We start from the raw sequence: 25,991 nt of genomic DNA on the forward strand, positions 1-25,991 counted from the left end.
CGCCTGCAAGCGGGAATTTCTCTCCTACCAAGGAGCCAAATCTATTTTAAGCGACCAACTGCTGAAATTCAGCCCACTGCAGGACAAATCTGCAGCCTAACTTCATTGCACAGCAAAGATCAGCCTACATTTGGCTGTTGGCTGTTTATCTCCACCTGGTAGTTTATTCCAAGCCTGAATTCATCCTACTGGAATGAGGAGTTCACAAGAATTATAAATTTCTTCCAACTTTATTAACACACTAACATCTGCACTACTGCAAACATGATTCATACACGATGTTCTGTATTTTACAGCAGCAGTTCTTCTGTTCCTAAACACTTTCCTCCCCACTTCAGATATGCCGGAAATATCAAGGTAGAGTTCCCACCATCAACTCTCGGACATCAGAAATAGCTGACACAAGAAGACCTTCAAATTCTTGCATTCATCTTTTAGGGATTTCTTTACCCAGCTGAATCCACAGCAGGTCACAGGCTTCTGCTGGCGGCTCCTTCTTTCACATACCCTTGGCTTTAGAGGACGAAGGCTATTGCAAAAGCCAAAACATTTCGGCTGAGAGGAGAAAAAGTTTTTGGGTGTAAACTCTTATTATTCCACCCCCATTTTTACCAGCTAAGGAGCTTTTTCTCCACTCCCACGTTTCTGCTGTATCACATTAGTTCTTGGTCTTTGCAATCTAATCCGATTCATTTTTTAAGCTCTGCCTCTATCAAGGGAGTTTTTATTAACCACACAGCATGAGGACTTTAACATTTACCGTGGACTAGCTGTGTGATGAAATCCTCCCTGCAAATCAGCCCCTTTCTTCTGCATTTACCACAAGTCAACCAGGCTCAGCCCTGGGGTTCTGCCCAGCTGGACCCTCTGCAGATGGGCAACATGTTGAGCATCGGTGCCCAAAGTCATCGACTGCATAAGGAGGACTTACACCCAGTTATTGATCGGGGTTACAGACCCCAGCCCCAAAGCAGAGGGTTTGGGGCTAAACAGCTCAATACCTCAGGGGTGGTAGGATGAGGAAGAGGATGAAGGCTGGGAGACATTTTTCCAGCCAATGACCTACTAAAATTCGTAAGCTGGGTCAGTGGAGATATGCAGAGAAAGGCTTTGTTCTGGGGAATTAGTGCCTGGGGAAGCCTCTATCTATGTCTCCCCATATATAATACTGGGAGGATAACTGCTCATGGCATGGTACTATGAATACCTTACAGGGCTTCAGGGGGGGCCTTTGAAACATGAAGAATCACCAAAGTTTGGAAAGTGAGTGCTAAGACGTCTGACTTTCAGCATTCAAAAAGATAGAGGCCATCTCAGGCTTGAGGACTTAACAACATGGGAAATACCCTACTGTCCCTGCCAACCCAAGGGCCCACGTAGCCCAGCTCTCAGTCTCCCAACGTCAATAGGAGATGCTGGTTTGGGTGGTCCATGAACCCTGCTTCTCTCCACTGCCCTTCCCCTCAGATGCCTCCAGCAGCCCCAGCTCCTGCCTCCACCCATCGAGGAAGCAGTATTCCACCATTTTCTTTTCTCACTGCTGTCATGATTTTGCAAACATCCATCATTCCCCCCAGACTGGGTAGCCCCAGCATTTCAGTCCCTCTTGGAAGAGCTCCATCCCCTCCATGGTTTCAGCTGCCTTTCCTGGTCCCTGCTGTACTTCCACTGCCCTCCTCAAGATACCAAAAAAACCCCACCCTTATTATAACCCTGAGCAGATGCAGTTTGGGGCAGGGTCTTTCCAGTTCTCATGGACAACCACACACAGTTAAAAATCTTACAGCTGGTCAGAGCAGCCAGATGTTATTGCCACAGATTTGCTCAGCTCCATGCTCCTTTGGTAAGGAGAAAACTCTAGCCTGAGTTGCAGCCGTAAAAGGGTCTGCTAAAGATATAGGGTGGGTTTGGTTCTGTGCTCCTTTAAGGCCATGCTGGCAGGAGCAGCTCTGCAGATGCTCAGATATTCCCAGCCACATCCCAGCCAAACTAGCATAAACTGGGAATCTGAGCTCAACGGGGCCGTATCCAGCCTCCACCCTGAGCATCCTGAAAGGTTAAGAAGGGCCATGCCACCACGTGGGGCAGAGTTTCATCCTGTCCTTAATTTGCCTGTGGGATCCAAAAGGAATTTTTTCCTATTTCTCTGCCAGGCAGGGAAAAATAAACACAACACTTTGTTGTTGTTTATACTGGACGAATTAAAGTTTTCAATATTTGATATATTTAGATGCCTTTCAGAGCCAGATTCAGGGAAACATTATGCATGATTCTTGCTCTGTTTACCCTTTGCTCCATTCCCTCGCTTTTATTGTTCTTCCAGTTTATTCCACTTCCAATTTAGCTTACATTTCCCAAGGACCGTGGCATAACCCCAAATTTCCCAGGGAAACCAGCACCTCTCAGCAGCAGTGACTGGTTTTGTGGCTCCAACCAGACCACCTTGGTCCTGCCTAAAATGAAGTGCATCCTCACAGCAGAAGTTTTATTGTCAGTGATCAGCCGGGTAGAGATGGGGCAAATCACTCTTTCCTGAATCACAGCTCAAATGACCCCTTAAAGTGGGCAATTCACCCCAAGATAAAGGCAGTTATCCACTTGAGGATGGTGCTCTGTGTAGGATCCCCCAGCCTGCCCTTGCTCCCCTCCCAAAAAGGGGCTCCCAACGTCTCCGACAAGGTGTGACACAACCCTGGCTTCTCCAGAGACTGAGGAATTGTTGTTCCTCTTCCTCCCCTCCTCCCCTCCACCCCTCCCCAAATTTCTTGGAGTGAAAGGGATGCTGATCAGCCCGGCAGTGAAGAACTTGTGAGCAAAGCCCAGACTGCAACATACTCTCGTAAAATCTTCCCAAAGACGAGCATGTGAAAGATCACTTTATAGACAGGGCAGACGGAAGAGAAGTTTACATCCAATGTCCATTTTCCAGTAAATCATTCCTAGCTGAAAAACTTCCTTTTTTTTTAACTCTGTGTCCACCGCAGTTTTCCAGAGAAGACACGTGTTTTGGTGCACTCTTCCTCCACCCTCTCTTGCAGGCGAGGCAGGACAGAACGCGTGATACCCGATCTCTCTGCTGTGCCCTCGCTAATGGAAAAAATCTGCTTGCTTGGAGCTGCTCTGATTTATTCCATAATAATCTCTCCAACGGGGAGTCTTTGACCTCCCCACAGAGGCTCCATTAAAACCTAGCCTGGTAGCTGGGTAAGGACAGGTAGTTATTTTCTCCTGATAGCAATGGCTGTGCACAGCAATGTGCCATTTCTGTACATCGTTTTCACCTAAATGTAAAGGCAGCCATCAGGGCAGAAGCTTATTCATTTGTTTTTTTGAGGTCTGGCCCAGAACCTGTTGTTTGCTTTAGCTCAAAATGGATCCTTGCAGAGCTCCTACATGTGTTTAATTTGAAGAGCGCAGACCATCTGCCCGCTCAAAGCTGAGCTTGTGCAGAGCTGCGTGGAGGAGCAGGATGCAAAAGTCACTTTGACTCCAGCTAAGCCTGACCTATCCCTTCTGGCCACAGGAAACCCAGGAACAGATGTTTAGTGCTGGGATTTTTCTCCCAAAATCTCTCTGATGTTTAATTCACATTTTACAGATTTACTATTGCCCTGTATAGCATGAAGGAGATCACACTATCGGGTTGCAGGGAGGTGAAGAAGGTATCTAACAGCTTTTCTCCTCTTCTTAAAGATGATTCACAAAAAGTTTCTGCGTTTATAAGCGATGGGCAATTTTTCAAATGCATTCACTATGTTCTCCTTGGAAGTCTTTGCTATCTTCCACATTTAAAGCAGTGTTATTATAATCTGCATAGCCGAGCGTTGAGCATTTACAGAGAGGGGTACATCTTTCTTTAGCCCAAATGATGTCACTGGATAAAATAACCAGATGAGCTTTCAAGCTCAAAAGTCCTGCAAGTCTTCTGTCTGACTGTTTGCCCAAAGATCACCAGATAATTTGGTTGGGTTTATTTTGCCCTTTGAACTTTACACTGCTTGCAGCGATGAAGTGATTCCAAACAAGATTTTTGCTAGCAGCAGTTGGTTGTCACATTTGAAGGAGTCTCTGCTACAGCGAACGTGGCAAATTTCAAGACCTCCCCACTCGCTGCATCCCCTGCTTTATTTCACCTGTGCAGAAGCCCACCTCTAAGCTGGTACAGAAATATTAAGGTGCATGACTGGTTTTACTCCTTTTTGACTGAGAAGAAAAAAATGGCTGCGTGCACTAACAGCTATGGAATGAAGCCAGAGTATTCAATCAGAAGACAAACGATGTGCAGGAAATCTCTTAGGTGACCAAATACTTCCTGCACCAATGAAACTCCTCCAAAAAAGTTTGCGCTCAAAAATACTTGAAATTATCAGACTTTTTCCCAATTTTTCTCTACACGAGTAGTCAGAAAGTTTCCTCTGGGAAGACCTTGCAGAATTGCAGCTGTGTCCCCCTCCTGCTGAATGGCCGGGAGCATCCTCTGGACACAGACCAGGAGGCACAAAGAGGCGGAGGACCTCACACTTCTGATCCGAACCTGTCCCCCAAGGACAGGGGAATCTCACAGTCCTAGCTGGGTTTTTCATTTTCTTTAATTTTTAAATGTAAATTAATCAATGCTAAAAGTAACTTGGGGTTCGATAGAGTCTTGCTGCACCTTTCCATCAGGGCTGGAAAGCAGCAGTGCAGAGAAGCGCTGGTGGGGTGGTGGGGAGCTTGGCCATCCTGCTCCCTCTCGTGCAGGGGGTTTCTTTTCGGTGTGTGAATTAATGAGGGTTGTTTTCCCAAGCATTGCAAAAATCCAGTTGTTTTTATGCCCCCTCAGCTCTCTGATCAGGAGAACACCGCTGTCAGAGTGGGGAGTATCCACCTCTGTGCAGCTCTTGGCTCCATTTAAAGGCCCTGTGGAGCTATAGATGTGCTTTAACCTCCACAGCGAAGACCCTGAGCACCCATGCTGCTGCCACCTCGGTTACCCGGCTTTTCAGGCAGAAGGTTACCATCCCTGGCATCGCCCAGGCCCTTTGTGGCCATGCCAGCGTGCAGCCCAGCACTGTCTCAGTCATTGGGTTATGCATCCTTGACACGCCTTTCCTCTCGTTTCGGGTGGGAGAGGTTGTGGATATTTTTCAGACTGTGAATTCCTTGCGGGCTGGACAGACTGTCTGCAATTACAACATTTTTGCAGGGCATGAAAACCATTTTCCACCAAACCCTGGGGACCACAGACGCCAGCCCTGCAAGGCAAGGGTTGGAGCTGTGATGTTTCCTGGCCAGGGGGCTGCTTTTTTGATGGCTGGGCTCCAGAGACAGCTGATGTGACAGCCTTTACATGCCATATTATCCACACAGAGTTGAGCCGAGGGGACCCTGGAGCTACACCCAAATGCCCACGGGAGTGACGGCACTGTAGCAGCCGGATGAGTTGCTGTCTGCCAGCCGGCTGCCTGTGTGCCCTTCCCTGCTCCCAACGAAAGCTTTTGTCAGCCTGACATGCAGCGGGGCTGGGGTGGGGACCCACGCAAGTGCAGGCAGCTGCCAGCACCCGCTGAAGCTCCGCTAAGGCTTGGAAACTTGCTAAGTGTGTTTGAGCCTCGACAGCCAAAGGCGAGAAAAATAGGGGCTGTTTTTCTTTCCTGGCTGCTCCCGTTGGACAGCTGGTCATTGCTAGCTCCTTCTCCTGGCTCCATCCCTGTGGATGCCTGAGGCTGGCAGCTGCCGCAGGGTACGTGGTCCCCTGCCTGCTCTGGGGTGCCCAGGGGGCATTTCCTTCAGGACAGGGTACTGACTCTTCATCAGCCTTCAAGATCCCAAAGCCACAGCATCTTGCCTTCCTCAAAAGTGCCCGGACACCCATGACCTGGCTTCTCACCCTGCCCTGGATTTTCCAAGCATAGGAGTCCAGCACAGCCAGCCAAAATGCCTGGACCCAAAAGCAACTAAACACCCCTGGAGCCAGAGCAGCTATGCCAGGAATGTTCCGGTGGGCTGCCAGCCAAAAATGTGAACTCCTCCGGCAACGCAGTGCTAGATAGTTTGAATTGGGTGTTTTGCTCCTTCCACTGCAATTTCTTTTTCATGCTGGTTTTGCATCAGTTCTGCACCTCAGCAGTCCAAGTGTGCTCATCTCTTCTTTGCACTTCCTATATACACGTGGTGGACCCATATTTCCACTGATCAAAGTGAGAATAAAACAGAGTTAAAGAGCTTGTACTGTGCAGGTGAGTAATTGCAAAGCAGAGAGCAAGGGAAAGCTCCTTGGTGTGACTGTAGGTATGGGACCTTACAGCCAAAGTCTTCAGAGCTTGGGAAAACACGAGATTTGGGGACCTAACTTAAATAGAAGATGACAACAGAAAACCAAACCCTTAGTTCTGAGGATCTGAGCTCAAAGATTGGACCCTGAGTGCCATTGGGAACAATTTCCTGAGGGAATTCACACCAGCCCCATCATGGCACTGTGTATGACTGAGCCCTTGCTGTACAACTCACCCTGCAGCGAGGGAGCCGATACCACTTCAGGCAATATACAGATGTGCGGACTAACACCCTGATCTCCCTCCATCCTGACAGAAAATCTGCCCTGCCAGAGGGTGGCACAGTCTTGCTGCCATAATGCTGACCTAAGACATTTCGCTAAGTTTCCCCCGCCCCCAAAATGCTGCATTTCAAAGCAAATCCTCCTGCCAGCATCTCTATTTATACAGTATCAAGCGCTGATGACATTTAACAACGCCCTCCCTTTTCTAGACATTACCTTAAACTGCACTGCCAATTTGAACAAACCCACTGCCCAGCATATGTTATTTCTCATCTTTTCCTCCCCCCCAACCACTGCCACTACCATACCTCAAAGGGACCAAGTACAAATAATTCAGCCTTTGCCACTTGGACTGGTTTTAATCAAAGGATTTTCTGGGTTTCTACCACGTGGGACACCTCATTAACAACTTCACACCTTTAAGAAGGAAAAAAAGTAGTGTTATTCATTTCAGCATCACTGCGTTTAATGCTGGTACCCAGCGTTTTGCACCAGGGTCCCCTCCTGGGACAAGTTTTATTTTGGTGGGGAACAAAACAACAACAAGATTAAAAAAAAACAAAACAAAACAACATTGCTGGGCTGAAAGGGCTTAGAGATCGGCAGGAGCGTATTTGTCAGAAAGGAGATTAGAGCCTAATGAAATTTGTCTTTGTGCGTGTGTCTGTTTCTCTCTTTTTTGGGGGAGCGTCTTTGTAAAAAGCCAGGCTTATTAAAATGCAAGGAGAACCCCACACAAAAGACATTTCTTAGGGTCCAAAGGCACGCTTATTAATGCAGAGGTTTTTGTACAGAGCATGCCAGTTTCAGGAGATTTTGGGTATTGTTTGGGGAGAAGAAAGCAAGCCTCACTGATCATTTTCTTTTCCAGTTTTAATCACAGCAGCTGAAGCAAGCAGGTGCTGCAATTCAGAGCCCACAGAAAAGGGCAGGGGCTGGGGGGGGAAGGGGAACATCACGGGGAAAAACTCATCTGCATGAGGGATTTTCGCTATTTTGGCTCACTGAATTGCAGCGCAGCGGTGTTGTGTCCACACTCCTAGTTTCCTCCGAGAGGATGACAAGTAGCTGCTGGGGAGGCGTTGCAAGGGCACACCACCAGAAGTCAAAGCCTGCTTCAACAGCATCAGGCTGGCATCAATAGCCAGCGATTTTAACCAAAGCATCCATTTTCCCGCATACGTCTCTGATGATACCAAACTGTTGGCATGGAAGAAAATAAGGGGTTGTGGCCAAGATACTGGTGTGGAACACAACTCTGATTTCTTCCATTCATTTCAAAATACAGCGGAGTCAACACCCTGCTGCAGCAAGCACACCGGAATGCTGGGGAGCAGCACCTGCAGCAGCGTGGCTGCATGGGGATGGTTTTACCTTAACAGGGTCTTAACGCTGGGAAAATACAGTGATGGCACTATGCACATGGAGCTTTTGCATGGCCATTGAGGACAGAGCGACAATGACGGCGATGGCAGTCCAAGCACACTGGTGTGGGTTTGGGGAAGAGGAGGAGAGGTAGAGATTTGCCCCTGTCCTAGGGAAGACCTTGGTACACCTCCAGGAAAACGTTTGCTCACACTTGGAAAAGCAAACCCAGGGGTGGGTTGTGCAAGGGGTTGGGACTCCACCAAGACCTTGCTTGCAAGAGGGCAAAGACTTGAAAATCTCCATGAAGCACTTTTAGTGCTTCCCATGACTCTCCGCCCGAAGGGGAAAACCCACATCTAGGTTGGGAAATCTGCCCAAGGCTCCCGCTAGCGAGTGTTTCTCGAGCGTGACTTGTTTGCTATTGGCAGCACAGCCCTTGGGAGTGTTTACTCAAGAAGAGCAACAGTAGGAGTTTCTATTAACTAGCTTTTGACACTTTGACAACAGAATTGGGTCCACCCAGCTGGCTTTTTTTCCACACAGTTTGCACATTTCCACCTGCTACGGTATGAAAACTATGAGAAAATTCTCATGTGTTTTCTTATGAGATTTTTCTTTTGAGAAAATGTGGGAACTGGTCTCATGCTGCCTCAGCTGAGAGAAGGGCATACAGAGGGTAAGCACCGAGGAGGACACAAACAGAGGATGGAGCAGCAAGCTCTGGGAACCAACCAGCACAGAGAACCAATGGAAAAGCATCCCAGAGGGGCACGGCTGCAAACTCCCTTGGTACTAATCTTTCTCTTCATGTTTGATTTAAGAAAAACAGCACTGATGCTGAGGATAAAATACCATGAGCTACCCCTGTTATTGAGTAATTCAAATTAATTATAATTCTATAAAGTATCTGATGGCTGTGTAGATAGAAACACAACAAGTAATGATAATAAAATTCAGTGTAAGCATGTTACAGAACATCACCTGACTTGTTCTGCAGAGCCCCAGAGATAGTCACAACACTTGCTCAGCAATGCCATCCCATTAAGATATAACAAATTTGTGGGTTATATTCACTTATGTCTTCAGTCAAACTTCTGCCAACATCTCTTTCACCTCTTGCAGGTGCAGGAGCAGAGCAGACCACAGCAAACACCTTTGTTTATTTTCTAAAAAAACTTGCCATCATTCACCCATCGCTGCCAGCCCGACAAGGCACCCCATGGGCAAGGGAAGCAGAAAGCTGAGGCTCGGGTAAAATTGCTTAATAAGTCTGATTGTTTTCACCTTTGCTTGGAGGATATTTTAATGGAAATCAGATGGACAGAGTCTGGGGATAAAAGTTCAGCTCAGAGAAGCAAGAGCTTCTCCCCCCGAGGCTGGCAACAGCTCGAGACCTCACAAAATCTTTATTGTTATTGTACTCTTCCTATTGCAGCCCTGCTCAAGTGCTCCCCTCAAGCTGAGGCCCCTAATTTGCACCAAATTGCACATGCATGTAGAAAGACATGTTCCCTGACAGCTTGAATATAAGAAACACATTGATGGATCAAAATTTATATGATAATAGCATAAAAAAAATGACTGGGTTAGTTCATCCCTTATGGTGCTGGATCAACTAAAGGAGGGACCTCTCAGTCAGACCCATGGCCAGCAGTGAATGGGGCAGGTGAAGGACCTCCAAATCTGAGGAGTATCTTTGACTTGCTTTCATACCAGTAGAAAGAGGATCAGCTGCCTGGCAAAAGCCGTATAACATCTTGGGAGGATGTCTCCCACCCCAAAGCACACAGAGCTGAGGGGTTATGCTGAAGGGTGAATGAAAAGATTGAGGTTCTAAAAATGGTGCATGATTTGCATGGGGTTCATCTGCGTTTTAAAGGTCACCTTTTTTAGGTTTTGTTCAGCACAGTAAATGAAAGGTCTTTGCAAGAGTTAATAGGCTGTCACAGGGCTCTGGACAAAACCATGAGGACCAGCAATATCGTGGCTGGTCCAAGTAACTCAGGCCCTGATAAGTCACAGGGAAAGGCTACAGATGGTAATGTTGAATATCAGTCAACTTAAATGGATATATATTTTTATATATATGAAAGAGAAATACACATATTCATATATATATATTTAAATCAAAACCCCATGGAACTCATTGCCACAATATAACTGATGTTAAGATTTTACCCATATTCAAAGAAAGGATAGATATTTATGGTAGCAGCTAAGTCATCCCAGTTAGGGATTTCTCCACACTTCAAGAAGCACATCAAGCTCTATCCGTTTAAAGGCAGGAAGATGTACTGTTTGCTAACCGCCACCGTGGGGATTATTTCCACCTTCTCCTTGAAGCTGCCAGCTGGTGGCTGCGGGAAGCCGGACCAGGTGGACCACAACCATTCGATGGCTTGGCCAGATAAACTTCTGGGTTGCTTTCAGGCCCCAAGCCCATCCCCAGCTCTGACCACCCGTATTATCCAGCCCCGCAGCCCACCAGATGGTGCTCTCGGTATTAGTTAATACTGAGTTAATCTGCACCTCTTCCTTCCACTGAGAAACTCCAGCACAGGTAGGGTGTGGAGAAACACCACCAAGAGCAACAGATTGCTGCGCTTTCCTAGAGCACCAGACAGATTGCATGGCTTTGTCCCAGGCATAATGTGGTCCAAAAACCAGAAACATGCTTTTGAAGCATCTGGAGGTGATGGTGGGTTATGGGTGCTAGCGTGCACCTTCAAGCCCAAATGCAATGTATGGCCCTTTGGCTGTACCATGGTGTTGAGCCAAAACACTGGGACAGATGGGAAAAGCAAAGTCGGTGGGGAATGTGAGCATACCCTGACACTCAGGACTACGTACCACATGCCCATGGACCTCTGAGACCCTTGGAAACCCTCTGGTGTATCATTTCTTGAAGGCCTCCTCCACAGAACCAGCTTCTTGAGCTTTTCTGGAGTGATACCCTATGGTCAAGAAAGCTGGCTTGGACCTTGGTGGACTTTGGTATTTCTGCTTGCTAGAGATATGAAACATTTTCTATTTCAGGGTAAATGCTGTAATAGCAGGGAGAGGTTGTGCAGGGCCATTGAGGGGTCTCCATCGCCCAACATGATCATCTTGCACTGACATGTATCAGCTATGAGTTTTGATGGACTTTGAGGTCCCTTTCAGCCTTTGTTTCTCCCCAGTTTTCTACAAGAGGAATGTCTGCAGTTTCTGTGCTCTTTGCAGACTGCGATGCTCATAATTATATCAAGTCTGAAGAACTAGGCTAATGTTGTAGGGTTGATCCTGAGGCTGTTTCTCTGGCCCAGCAGGATAGACTGTTTTTCTTCCGTGTTTCCAGCTTAACAAGGCTCTCTTTAATTTCTTCTTAATAAAACTTGGGGCAAAGGGGAACATTTAATGTGCAGTTAAATAAAAACCAGAAAGCGTACCATACTGGCTGACTTCCTAAAAACTAAGTGCATTTTCTACAGTCATCCATGGGACATCAGCAGCAAAATAAAACCTCAAGCACAGAAGCCCGACCACGAAGAAAACCGGCAGCTAACTCTGTGGCTTTTGTTTTTTACCAATAATGTATTTTTATCTCTGAGAAGCTGGAAAAGGGAGAGCATTAAAACATTGCCTGCATGGGTACACGGGGGCGCTCCAGCCATTTACGCCCGTAATGAGTTTTGCTGCCTCTGAGCAGAGCACAGGTAATAACAGATCATAAAGCGGGTTTATCACCCGAATTGCCAGTCTCTGAAGGTTACTAAAAGCCCGTTCAAATGAGTACAGTCAGATCTGCCTGGCTGTTTGAAATCACCGCTTTCTTAATGGTTTAGCGGAAACCTCTGTTTCTCCCGTCATTGAAAAGGGTAAAAATCAGGAGTGGAGCAAACGGAGCCAACCTGGTTTTGTCCAGAAGAGTCTGGCCAAAATCACTTAAATTTGTCTGATGATGCTATTTGTTTGCTTCGTCCAGAGCTGTCCCATCAGCTCCTTGACTAGTTATAAAGCTTCCCTGTTTTACAAAAACTGCTTATAAAGCATCTCCATGTTGGACAGGGTTAATCCAGCCCTGGGATGTGTTTTTCAAGGGTCATGCCTTGAAAACCCTCTGGGGCTGAGGGCCCCTTGCCGGGTGGAAAGAGCCACTACTGTGTCCTAAGAGCTGAACCTCCCTGTGGCAAAGGGGGTGCCCTGCGGGAGAAGGGCTGATGGAGGCTCTGGGGATAAACAGCCCCCCACTCCCCTTTCTTCCCCCTGCAGAAAACTGCCCAGAAGAGGCATAAGTTGATTGTCTCTAGTGAAAAAAAAAAAATCTATCTGTCCGTTTCTTTTAGGATATGCAGTGGTGCTGGAGATGTCTCCAGCTGCTTTTATTACAGAAAGGCTCTGATTATGCCACTTTTCCAACCCAAAAGGGCCCAAAAAGGTGGGCAGTGTTCTGTAAAAGAGAAAAAAGCCTCTAACACATTCACTGTTGTGGTTCCAGAGTCATGTTTTCTGCTCCTCCAAGGGACATGGAGAGCATCACCTCCCAGCCTACCTTGCCCTGTGCCCCCCAAGCTGGCATCACTGTCCCTGGCACAAGCATCTCCTTCAAACCTCCACAAAGACCAAAAAGTGCTTTTTCTGCTCAGCCTGGACCAGAGTTTTTCCTCTTTGACCCAGCCACTGAGAGAGGAGGAAGAATTGCACTGATTTGGTGGGTGTGCTGGCATGGCTGTGGATGTTACAGATTGCTTCGTCTTGGGGTTTCTCTGTTCCCTTGTAGAAAAGTGGGGCACATCCCCACCCAAGGGAAAGCAGCATCACTGAAGCAAAGTTGGTGCGTCAATATTTTGCTTCAAAATTTGGCCCCCGAGAATGGAGCAGCAAAGTGCCAGGGGTGCAATTGCTTAGGCATGAGGTGTATGAAGCTCCTTGAAGACTCATTAATAATTTTAGGAAACAAAATAGATCAGCTTGGAGAGGTCTATCTTTGGTCTTGCCTTAGCAGACAGGCAGGAGGGCTACATGGTCTTAAAGCATAACTAGAAGGGTGTCTACAGTGTTTGGCCTGAGCAAAGATGTGCAGCTAGTTATGGATGAGATGTTAAAAGCACCAAGATGTCAGTGGGATTAAGGGCTCAGGCTTGGACTTGCCCCAAAGGATGGTGGCCAGGGCCTTGGGCCACCTCTGCAGCATCCCAGAGTGCTCTTGATGCAGGGCAGAGTATGTGTTTCTGTGCATTTTATTTAAGAACTATTTCACCTTCTGGAGAACCCAACCCCGTCTTGTGCACATGCTTTTTCATTTACAGCCAAAAAGAGAAAAAAAAGCTGCATTTCAATTGTTCATTTAGCGCTTTGATTTCTCTCCATTTTCCTTGCCTTTGTCTGTGTGGGAACGTGCATTTGTGGGAACACATAATATATTTTAATGTTTTCTGCAGTTGTTTAGTGGGTCCCCTTCTGAAGCCTTATGGACCACCATGGGCTGAGAAACTGGGATGGAAGATCCAGAGAGACAGCCTCGTGCAAATCCAGTGTCATCCCTTTGAAGTCCTTGGGGCTTCCACAGCAGCCAGAAGCAATTAGCGAGAGAAAGGGATTTTAAGAGCCGTGCTGGCTTGCCGTCAGCACTTCCCGCTGACTTTGAATAAAACAGAGTTGAGCCAATACTGAGCATTGTTGGAATTACGACACCAAACGTCCAACGTATTTATCGAGCACTCTGCGGGGCCTGGAGAGAGCTCTCTGCAGCAGGACTTGCGCCATCAACCTCGCACCGTGTTAGTACCAAAATTACTCAGCCAAAATACACCAGATGTTCAAGTGCTGTGGCTGAACTAGTCACACTGTTCCTCCTATGCCACCATCCCATCAAGTCAGGGATGGCCGTAGGCTCTAATTTCCTTAGCAGACCAAGTTCAAGGAAGATCAGCACAAGCAAGAATTACCAAATGACTTTATGCAGCTCATTAGATTTGCAGAGAAAGTCAATACTGGATAACCAAAATGCTCCTCCTATTGTACTAAACCTCTCGATATGTCATCACCTCGACCATGGGGTGCTGAGCCTGGGCGACCAGGACTGCTCCTTCCTCTTGATTCATGCAATGGTTCCTGCCGTATGGCTTGGTATTTCTGCCCTCTCTATAGAGCAAAGTGGGTGAAGTTAAAGACACTTGTCTATTGCTTAACTAACCAGCTCTCCTGTGCCTTCCCCATTAATGAATGCTCCTTGCAGTCAGAGATACCACTTTCCCAAAGATGCTTCACGTGCCTGGGAAAATCCCTCCTCCACCGCTGAACTGAGATCAGATCTGTAGGGTGGCTGGAGGAAATTACTTTGGGGATATTTTGGAAGAACAGCAGGGAAGGAATTTTAAATTTGCAGCCTGAAAAGGTACAAGTACTCTTCTTGTTTTTGCCTTCTAGGCATGGCTTTGAGAAGCGTGTTGCTCTACCTCTGTTTCTCTTCTTCTATTTTGCTTTTTTCCCCCCTCTTGCTTCTTTTCCCCCCTTTCTTCCTTCCCCATTATCTCTTAGCAAAGTTACTATCTTCCATGGCAAAGACTGCGGGCATAACCAAGGTCAGAAGGGACCCCAGGAGGTCTCTAGTCCAACCCCTTGCTCAAAGCAGGGCCAGCCTCAAAGCTGGATCCCAAGTTTTGCATGTGGTTATCAACTCTGCACTATAAAGAAGAGCACAGATGTGACATCAAGCTGTGTTTGGGGCAAACCACTAAAATTCCCAGAGCAGTTTTTCAACAGTAAATTCTGATTCATCCAAAATCATTTGACTTGCAGGAGAATTTTGATTTTGAAAGAGTTGGACAGCAAAATCTCAGAAACAAAAGTCTGAAACCAAAATCTTCGTTTCAGCTTTTTCATGTTGGTTATACCCTTTCCTTTCGTCCTAACACCCATGTTTTGTACCATTTTATCTGCTGTTTAGACTGGAACTAAATGATCTGCTTCAATAAGGTCACTCCCATGTTCTGACTCTGCTTTCAGAGAGTTTCACAAGAACTTCCACTCAGTGAAAAAACTTTGACGTTTCTTCCTGATCTGGAAAAAAAGCCAATAGAAAAACATCAGAAAATTTCATTCCATGCGACGGGACTTTGACTTCTGGACAGCTTTCATTGCTGTCAAGAAGAGTGGCTGGCTGAGACAGCTCATGAAAGCTTTGAAAGTTCATACAAAGGCTCTAAGCTGGCAACACATCCCTCAATCCTTGCATCGTCTGCCAGCATCGTGTGGATGGGATTTTTCAGGATGCCCTGAAAGAACTGAATATATGGTTCCCAAGATGCCTGAGGTCTCTAGTTCTGCTAGACTCCTTTTGAAGAGTCCTAGCCCTTTTTTTTTGTTGTTTTTTTTCCTTCTGCTTTAGATAACCAGAGTGGGCCTCTCACTCATGGGAAGCATTGTTAAATGTGTCACCTCCCACCAAGAGAAGCGAAGAAGGGGGGGGAAAGCCACATGAAGATATTAAAACAAGAAACTGGAATGTCTACAAACTGCTCGGAGAGTTCATTCTTAATTCACATATCCCTATTTACTATTGAAAACGGCTATTCAGCTATTTATGGCATTGTAAGCAATCACTCTTGGTTTCCGCTTAGCCTCAGACGGATGGTTGGCCCACATGTCTCATGCTGTACTTAAGTAGGATGGAAAAAAAAGAGAGGGTATAGAAGTGAACAAACCTTTTTGGATGGCCACATCTGGTCCCCATGTGTAAGCCCAGCCTTGTGGAAAGCCTGCTGACAGAGAAAAGCTGCATGCTGTGGTTCTAGACAAGCTTCTTTTATAGATTTATTATATATATACATACACATCCATTTTATATATATGTATAAATATATATATATACAGATAGATATTGAGCAAGAAAGAGCTTTCAATATTTTCTTTTTTGAAGCTTACAGAGCCCACTTGGCCAGATGCAGACCGCTAGGCAGCACTGATTTATTGTGGAGCAAGGATGCTATTCCTTGCATGCTGCTGGATGGCGAGAGGCTGGGGAGCAGAAAGGAACTCTGAATACCCCAGAGTTTGTCAGGGAAGGACTCCTGCTCTGCTGCTGTGGAAAAGGGATGCCTGGAGATGCTTCCATTTAGTTTCAAAAACACCATCAGCATTTATGCACCTCCTTCTTTAACTCAAGACCTCCAATTCACTTATAATTTTCCCTATATTTGCTTTTCAGCCATCTTGCTCTCATCAGCTTGAGAAATCCACACTACCAGCTGCAAGTTCATTTTTTTAAGGCCACTTTAACACTGACACCCCTTTTCTTAAGACCAGAAGCCTCTCCTTCCTCCATCTCCATGGCAGAGTTGGTGTCTTCTTTCCTTAACACCCCAGGACCCCGATCTCAACTGTGACAGAACAAATAAAGCTGCTGGGATGTTATGGCTAATCAGCAGGGCATCTTTAACCTATTATTAATTTGGACAGCAAACAAAATAAACAGGAACAAAACCAACTTGTCTCCTCGCTCCAAACATTGGTCTCCCAAGGAACCCATGCTCAGTATGATGTTAAGAAGGGAGCAAGCCATGAACGTGTGAGCACTGCCGATGACCTGGTGCTTTGCTGAATTAGGGCCAACCGCCTCCTAACATTAAATCCTTCTCAGAGGACAGATCGCTGCTGGGACTGAAATACACTTGGATGGGATAAACTGGAGCACAAAACAGGCACTTGAAGGAGTATTTTACCTTGACAAGACCATAGATTTGTTCATTGCAAGGCCAGAAGACATCCACATGTTTCTGAAAACTGGGATTTTTGTGGCAGTCTGGGGGAAGCAGGATAAAGCACGTTATTTCCCTTTTCACTTTCATGTTGGAGATAGGTGTCCCCCATCCTCAGGAGACCTTCTGCATGGCCCCATCCAGTGACCCCTGCAGCAGAGAGAATTAATCCTCCCTGCCACGCAAACGCACAGAGCAAAACCCAATAAACCAGCCCTGAGCTAGCAATTACGTTAGGAAGAGCACATTAAGCACTGAGCCAAGTGCTCTCAAGTGATGGAGCAGCCCCCAGCCCCCAGGGCAGCTGACTCAGGAGCCATTTACACTCACACTATCAAAAACATTTCATCTCATCCCCCAGTTCTTCACGCGCCGTGGCTTGGAGGAGGCTCTCAGCTCTCCCCATTGAGGGAGCAGCTCCTATGGATGCCATGAATCCTCACTTCAGTTTTTGGGAATAGCTAAAAGCATCAGCATGAGCTCCCGTTTCCCCACTGCCATCCAACAGAATACCCTGGGTGCCTGCTACCCTGGGAGATATTTTTTGGTGGATTGGGAATGCCACAGCCCAGCTGCTGCCCTTTGCACAGGCACGGATCTCACCAGTGTCCTGTTTTGCAAACCCAAAATAGGACGGGTGGAAGCATGCGCCAGCTCTTTGCAAGCCCAGGGGACAAACTGGTGTATCTCACGTGGGAAGGAGGATGGACAGAGAGTAGAAGGGAGACTGGTAGTTGGAAGATAGTGGAAAACTTTTAAAAATAGTGGAATTGGTGGAAAATATTACAAATCACCACTCACCTCCTTCCACAACCAGTGACGACAAGACTTTCTTCCCTATCTATCACATTAGCTGGGATTTTTACTCATCAACCCATCCCTGAACTATGCAGCTGTATCTTGGGGCAGGACCCCTAGAGAACTGGCTCTGAGTGGGCTAGTTTGCAATGTGCCCAGTGACTTGCTCTGACATGGCAATGCTTGCCTTACGTTCACATGCACGGAAGGGCCATTCTGCCTGCGAGGCATTTTCTCCATCCCCGGCAGCTCTTTCATGCTCCTGAGCTAGTCTGCTACGGAAACTGGGTCAGGAATTCACATCAGCGAGCAGGCTTATCCATCATCTGTTTTTTCAGGAGAACCCTGCTCACAGTACCTCTTTGTGCCATATTGGAGCAAAAGGGCTCAGGACTGATAACTGACCCGCTTTTCTCTGCTGGAAAAAGACTGTCACATCTTCCTATGAAAAGCTGCCACTTTGAGGCTCTGATTTAAACCAGAAACCTTTTTTCCCCCCCTGCTTTTTTAAAGGACCTGAAAATGATCTTTCAATAAGGCAGTGATAAATACCAATGAGTCTTGACTATTTGCAACAGAAGCTGCCATTTGTTGCAGAAATAAAGAAAAAAATCCCAATACATGCTCAAAGCCTATATTTTCCCCCTATAAACCCCAGAATGGTTTTCAACATTTTCTTGAAGTTTTAAAAGTCAAACCACTCCAGTCTGAAATACTGTGTTTCTGCAGCATCTACTAATATTGAACATGCTGTTTGAGCAGGCCTGCTCACACTCATAAGCGAGCAACATGTATTAATTGCTGCTGGCTTTTTCCAGGGACAGGAGCATGGTTTCACAAGGATATTATAGCAAACATTTCCCGAGTGCTTGCTCTTTTTTATACTACAGAACACCAAGTAAACAACTGAAAAACCATGCTGTTAAGAAGTTACGTAAGTATTACATTTTCTTTTCTTTAGATCAGGCCATAACTCTTGCAGCAGGGGGAAATTCTGTGGCTAAAAATGCTAATGAGAACCACGGTTTCAATAAGCCGTCCTCACACCCTAGGATGGGTGTGTTTGCAGTGTGGTGTGGACCCTCTGGTTGGGAGTGGAGGGCTTCTTTGGGACTTGATAAGAGATGGGCTTTGTTCATATGCAAATTTCTTTGCATTTCCAAAGAACACATGCAACTTTTTCCACTTTTCTCTAGTAGTAAATTTGTCTCGGCTGAAAAGAGAAGCAATTGGATTACGCAGAATACACATAGGAGTTGAAAAGATGTCAGGTTTCCCCCCCCTGCTCTATGCTATGAACAAATCTGGAAATCAGCAGTTTGCAAGATGAAGAAATTCCTGGGGATCATCCAAAATAAAAGTAATTTTCCCATTATAAGTGGACTGAAACTAGAGCTGCAAATCCAACCCTCTTAAAAACTGAGCTGTGGTTTGGATGAGATGCCCTGAATCTGGATCAGTTGACTCCCATTTTGATGTGGGAACCCAAATCAGATTGGTTTCATAATAGTGTTTCAGATGTGGCTGAAAAACTCATGCAAGCGACAGATCTTCCAATGTTCTCCTGCTTGCAAAATGGCTGCAAGTCCTGATTTGAGCCAAGAAGCATGGGTACCGCTAGCAAAATCTGTCAGCGTCAACTCTAGGACCATTTTTCAATTAAGTTAACAACCTTTTTGAAACCTAATTCCCAACCAAACTACACCACGGCAGCTTTCCATAGCTTTCTTGGAGGCTCGCTCAAGCACAGAGTCCTGCATCCTTTTGGAAAGATGGTTTTGAAGGCAAGCATTTCCTTCATTTGCCTGGCTCTCCTTCTAGTAACTGCTGTTAATATTCCAGTCTGTTTTGCAAGCTTCAAAATGTTTCCCATTTGCAAACTGAGCAAGATTTAATTACTCCCATAATTTTGCCTGGAAGGGAAGAGCCAACCATATTAATCAGATAATGAAAGCAATTGCTCTGAGTACCATACTCCGAAATACATAAGCCAGGGTATGATCTCAAAAAATAAACCTAAAGCACTATTTGGATTATATGAATGTGCCATAAAACAAAGGCAAATTTACTTCGGAGCCTTCTCTCCAACTCTGGGTTTTACATACCTTTAGGGCTGCCTGCATATAACCCCATTACCTCTCTTTCCTCCATCCCCAGCCCCTATCTCTGCAACAAGGACCTTTGCCAAATAATACTTCTAGCTATATCTGAAGGATAAGGCATACAAAGCTATAGTACGTTTAAATAAAGATTCGAAATAATTTCCTTACAGGAAGGAGCTATCCCAGTTTGTCTCCTCTTCCTTTTGATTATACAGCTCAGATTAGGGATAGTCAGGAAATTACATCGTCTTCAGAAAAATAAAAAATAAAAAGAAAAGAAAAGAATATCAAGGAAAAGGAAATTTTTTCATTTCCTGCCAAAAACAATCCCACAACTTTTTCGAGGTTTCAAAGGCTCAGTTACATTTCTTTCTTCTCTTTTTTTTTTTTTTTGTTTTTTGTAAAGTTTTACCATAACAAATACTACTTTGCACATGCTCCTTGTTTTTAGATAAAACATGGGTCACTGTAAGAATGTGCATATGTTTTCTTCCCAGTTAACATTTTCATATTGAAGATGGATGGATACTGATGATAGAGCCACCAAAAGCCAACATCTGCCCCATGATCTAGGGTAGATCCTGAGCACTGTTGAGAGGACTAACTTGGCACTGTGTATTCACGACAAGAGGGAAGAACTTTTGGCTTCTATAGCAAAAGTTTATCCCTCGTGCTTCTGGATGAACCAAGAGAAAAGCACATTTGTCACTGCAGTGTGTGACCTTTGTTTTTTCTAACCTGAAAAGCAAGCAAGCTGAGCATCCTCTGAGCAAAGGTAAGACTTTCTAGGTAATAAAGTAGGAAAAAGAGAAATAGCCGTGAAACATGTTGTGCCTAAACACAGAATCTATAATTCTATGATCCATCAATTGTCGGTCAGTCACCATGGACAAACCTGTTAACTATGCTCCTGACAAAACTCGGTGGGGAAGAGGGAAAGAGCAGAGCTTTCTGAAGGATGGAGACAAAACGCGACTGAATTATTTACTTCCAGTATTAGATTAACTGCACTACGGGAACGACAGGACCAGGTGGTTAAAATACTTGCATCAAAATGATTTATGTCTGGCTTTTGTAAGAAGATATTATATGACAGGCTATACCATGCTCAGTTTAACTCGACCTGAGTGGTCTTAGCACTGCTGATTCCCTGCAATTTACACATATATATGATTTTTCTTTTGTACCAGTGTGGCGAAAAAGCAAGTCAGCTGTGTGCTTCTGCAAACAGCATCTCTCGGCTCTCCATCACCCATCCGTAATAATTTGCAGTCATCACCACCATAGACCCATGAAATCTGCTCAGAGCTGGTCACCCAAATCCTTCCTCCTTCTGAGTATGGCACAAGGAAACCTGGCCCCTGGTTTTGGGGAAACTGCAGAGAGGCAGGACAAGACCCCTGCAGAAAGTGAAATGAGGGTGAGCCATCAGCACTGAGCTGGTGAAGGAATAAATCTTCCTTACAGAGATAATCAGATCTCATCTGACAATACAAAGTCAAGGGTGGCACATGCGAGGCTCACTGCACATGGGAGAACGAGGAGCGGCAGGGACTGGAAACAGTGAGACTCATGCGCAGCACCCATTCATATTTTAGCAAGCGATCAGAGCTCAGTATAATTCCCCGATGGGACTACGCATGGTGTTTGGCTTCAGACCTTTCCCCCCGGGCAGTAACTGTTTGTACATCATAGCCTTGTTTACATGCAGCCTTAAATACATGCACTGACATCACAGGAATTAATTCGTGATGCGCAGCTGGCAAAGGGGTTGGTTTTAGTCCCCAAAATTGAAACCCCTCTTATGGAGGCTGGACACAATACCAGCAAAAAAAAACATTAAAGTATATCTGAAATCTCTGGCGACACCATCACTTTTCCACGCACAGGGCAATGAATTTGTCTGACACAAACCACGACTCCCTTTAGGAGCAAGGCACCGCTTTCATTGCAAGCTGCTTGGAGAGGCAAGCTCAGCAAGCTCCCAGCTGGCCAGCAGAACAGGAGGGAGCAGCTACCCAACTTTCTGATCAACTTCCCTGGCTTAAGCTTTTGCAGCTGTCCTACACTCAAAAAACATACACCCAAAACCTTTGATGTTGCTGCTGCCTTGCCCTTTCTAAGGTGAGGAATGCGGTCTGAGCATCCGTGGAAGAAGGACGCCTCATCTCACAGTTTATCTGAAACCCTTGGGCAATCCCACTCGCTGTGGCTTTGGTAACGGTCTTTAGTGTTTCCCTGTAAGAGAAACAATCTCAGTTGTGTGTTTATCATTGTATTAAGGCCTGTGCTTTGCTGGGTGTCCTGGGTTGATGGGGGATGCAGCTGCCTCGAAGAGGGTGGCTCGTGGCTGAGGTGCTCTCCCCAGCCAGCTCCTCTCTGCAAAGTGTTCCTGCTCATTTGGGGCTCTGGTGGGATGCTTTGTTGTCACTTGTATTTGGGGGAATGACAGCAGCACAGTGAGCACAAGGAGATCCTTTCTTGCCAGGCCAGCAGGTGCCAGCCATGCTGGGAAAGGAAGGAGCATAGGAGAGAGATTTCACATCAGGAGCTGCAGAGAAGCCACTAAACCTTCCCTATCCCTTTATTGTTATTATTAGCAGTAGTATTGTTGTCGTTATTATTATTATTACACTACTACTATTCTTAATACTATTACTATTATTTTTGCCCTATCATGAAAATGGCTGAACTGAGAGGGATGGGGAGCAATTGCTCTTGAAGTCCTACCTTGAAGGGTAAAGTTTCCCCCTACAGCTTATTTTCTTGCCCAAGGGCTGCACCAGCCAGACCCTCCCTGTGGTCTTCAGGCTCCAAGTGTGGCCGCTTGTGCCCCTTCAGAGAGCAGCCCCAGCCCTCTGATCCCACCCTGGTTTTTTACACAGCTTTGCATTAAGCCTCAGTAATCTATAAAACACCTGATTCAGCAGAGATAGTGATTTCCCAGAGGGAGAATGCACTGATGGTGCTGTGGCAGGCAGTGATGCCACAGAGGCAGCGTGGCAGAGACATGGGATGGCACAACATGGTGGCTTGTCCTCCCCAAGCACCTCCCACCCTCTCCATCCCATCCTTCCTCCCTGTGCTCCTCTCCTAGCCCCGCTGCTGCAACCCACTGCCCAAACAACCCCTCTCAAGAAGCTCCTGTTTATTCATTTTAAATATCCCTCCCCAGGGAGCCCTCATTAGATACAAATCTTAGAGCAACACCCAGCAAACTCTTTGCGAGCTTTGGCACGTGAGCATTTGAGACGGGCAGGAGAAAATCCATCTCTCATCCCCAATCTAATGGGCATCTTCAGACCAGGGTGAACGTGAAGCATCAGTTTGTTTTCTTTTGTTATTACTGAAGATTAAAACAAAGCCAGGAGCACGGCAGAGGGTCCCCTGTGTCAGCAGGGGTCAAAGCAGCATCATTAGCAGAGCAAGGCACCACATGACAGCTCCTGCATCCAAAGCAGTCCGGGAAGACCCTCTGCCTCCATCCCATTCCAGAGAAGCCCACAGGGGTCCCAGCTCCATCCCAAAGCTGCAGAATCGTTTCCATGCCATCAGCCCCTGCACCATCTGCAATGATCTGATCACTGCTCTGCTGCGACAGAGACAAATCCGCTTTCATGAACCATCCCAAGGCAGCATGTATTTTTGGCTAGCTCTTCATCAGGGTAAATCACTGCAATTTCTAAGTGTCAGGGGAATGACAGGGTTACTTCTGATTCGGCAACATAGTTTGTCCTAACCTCATTTGTCTCTTTGAAACATCAGCACCACACAGTAAATCATGCTATGTAGCCTATAGAGCAAACCATCGCCTCAACTCCCGACGGCCAAAAGATGACAACACCCTGCTGCCTTTGATCTGGGGGCCATACGCTGCCACGGCTCATCTGCCAGAGTCCTTGGGCACGCCCCGGCTGGGGCAGGTCCCCCCTGGGACTGGCCCCTCAGTGCCCACCCACCCTTGGTGCTCACTCCCAAGCCTGGCCAGTCCTTTTTTCAATGGGTCACTTGCCATGTCCTGACACTACCAGGTTTGCATGCAAAACATCTAAGCAGTCTTTTAAAAGTTCAGCCTTAGGACAAGCTTAAATCCTAAAAATCTTGCCAAGTAGAGACTGAATTTCCATATACATCAGCAACTATTTCAGCTGCCTCGTGGGGCAGGCAGAATACTATCCTGCAACCCCTCATGGACCATGGAGAAACACTCCTACCAAGGCCTGGGCACCATCCATCCTAACATCATCACTCAAGAACAGCTGGAGCACTGACATGTACTTGAAAACATACTTTCTTTCCTACTTTAAACATTTGATTTAATATTACATATTACTATATATTAATATAAGTATTATTACCCCTCCCTTTGAGTAGCATCAGGTGTCCTGTAAAATATATGAGCTGGTAGATAGCAGTGGTTTCTTCACTTCTCTGCACCACTTACTATTTCATAAACTCCACCAAGGCACCTCTTACTCTGCTCCTCACTAAATTAAACAGCCCTAATCTGTTTAACCCCCTCCTCTTCCTCCTCCACCTGTGGAAGACTTTCCAAGCTCCTCATCATTTCTGCCTCCCTTTGCTGGCCCTGCTTCTGTCACATTTCCCTCTGGTCTGGGCATAGGGGAGCTCCCCAAGGTGAGGGTGCTCCTGTCAATTTATAAGATGTCATTCAGATATCCTCAGGATTGCTCTCCAACTCCTAAAGCAGTCAAACACCTCCTAGGACAGAAGCCAGGCACCACCACTCCCAGCTGTACCACCATGAGGTGCAGCATCTAGGAATAACCATTGCCAGGGCTGGTGTCACAGATTATTTCAGGAAAGCATATTTCTACTTAGAGATTGTAAAGCTGAACATTTCTGCCATGGGAGGAAGAGGTGAAAGAGTTAAACCTGGCTCTGGAATTATCATTTTGGAGTTTAGAGTTAAAGATTGATGGGAAATTATCATCTCCCTTAAGCCATAGATACCAAAGATCCCAGTTTCCTCCATTTTGGGTATCCTTAGGACATATTAATGGTGCTCATCACAGCTGGAACTGAAATGTCACCTCTGGAAGGTCAACAACAATGCACTTGGCAGCCTCCATGTGGTCCTGGCAGCTCCTGGCACATGGAGACATTCGGGGATTTCAGTTTCATGAAAAGGATGAGTTTGGCAACCCCTCAGTCCCCAGCGGCCGCTCTGTCAAAAGTATTTTGCCATGCAGCATCCCTATAGCTGAGGGAGAAGTATATTTTCCTCTTCCACATTTTCTCTGGTTTTCCACTCAGAAAACAAACCAGTTTTTAAAGAATTAAGTGAAACCAAAAGCAAAATTATTTTGCTTTTCTCACAAATCCCCCTTTCCCTTTTTCTGGTGGTGAGATGGAAAATTATATGGGAGGTGGAAGGAAAATAAGGAAAAGTGTTATTTAAAATAATATTTTTTCTGCATGGAAAACTGAAAAAAAAACCCCAAACTTAATCAAAAAGAGCTGAATTGCCATGCCTCTTCTGGGGTCACCTCAGCCCTCTAAGCCTCTCACCCTGCGGTGATCCAGACATTTGCACGCCTGGTCATGCTGCAGCCTTTGGGCTTTCCTGCAGTACGATGGTTTAAACTGAAAAGGCAGAGGTTGCGGATGGAGGAAGGGGAGAAAAGAGCAAATTGGATCTCTCCAAAGACAAATACTGCCTTGTGGAAACTCAGATGGCTGTAAGCTTCTTGCAGTTCATTGCTCCAGAGCAAATGAGCTGGTGGTCTCCATCCAATGATGAGCAAACATCCAACCTGCAGACCCTCCGTTCCCAAACGACGGCAGCTGTTGAACATCCTCGCAGTGTCTGCTGGACAGGGAGAGCACCTGGAGACAGGACACATGCACAAGCCCTTGCCATGCCTGAAGAAGGGCAGAGGAGGCCAGTGCTATTTTGGCGGTGCTTAGTAGCCCACAGCAGGATGAAGGTGCGTGCCAGCCATTCCCTTAACAAGCTGCTGTTTTTCTCTAAAGGCTAACAGAGCTTCCCAAGAGAAAAACATGCAAAAGAAATTAAGGACTGAGCCCAAGATCATGCAGGTTCTAATCAGCCTAGCTTACATTCTGATGTCACATCCAGTTGGCCTTCATCCCAAAACAGGATGTGCAACTCAATCAAGTCAAACTCCAGCACATCAGTGGGGTGGGCTCTTCCACCTCAGACAGGGCAACACCCCCAAGATCACACCACCAGCGGATGGGCTAGTGCTGCCTACAGCCCTTGGGCCAAGCTGGTGGTAGCTGCTGCATCCATCCATGAGCTACCACTGAACAACCAGAGTGAATTTTCCAACCTGTCGCCAATCTATTTCTCAGTGTACGGGGATTTCCGTAACTTTTCACGCATATGGAGATTTTATTTTACCCTTCTTTTTCAATTACATGTTTCATTAACTGCCTGCACCTTGTGATTTGCCAATTTGC

At 46.2% G+C, this 25,991-nt stretch overlaps 1 long non-coding RNA gene across 1 annotated transcript in view; it reads right to left on the bottom strand.

Moving 5' to 3' along the window:
• Nucleotides 1–375: 375 nt before the first annotated feature.
• LOC141924992 (uncharacterized) overlaps nucleotides 376–25,991 on the bottom strand; it is a 61,828-nt gene continuing 36,212 nt past the window's right edge. The window contains exon 4 of the long non-coding RNA XR_012623722.1: nucleotides 376–529. This is a non-coding gene — a long non-coding RNA (uncharacterized LOC141924992). The remainder of the gene's footprint in view (nucleotides 530–25,991) is intronic.

This window comes from Strix aluco, chromosome 6, assembly GCF_031877795.1.
Source record: "Strix aluco isolate bStrAlu1 chromosome 6, bStrAlu1.hap1, whole genome shotgun sequence".
NCBI classification, from domain to species: Eukaryota; Metazoa; Chordata; class Aves; order Strigiformes; family Strigidae; genus Strix; species Strix aluco.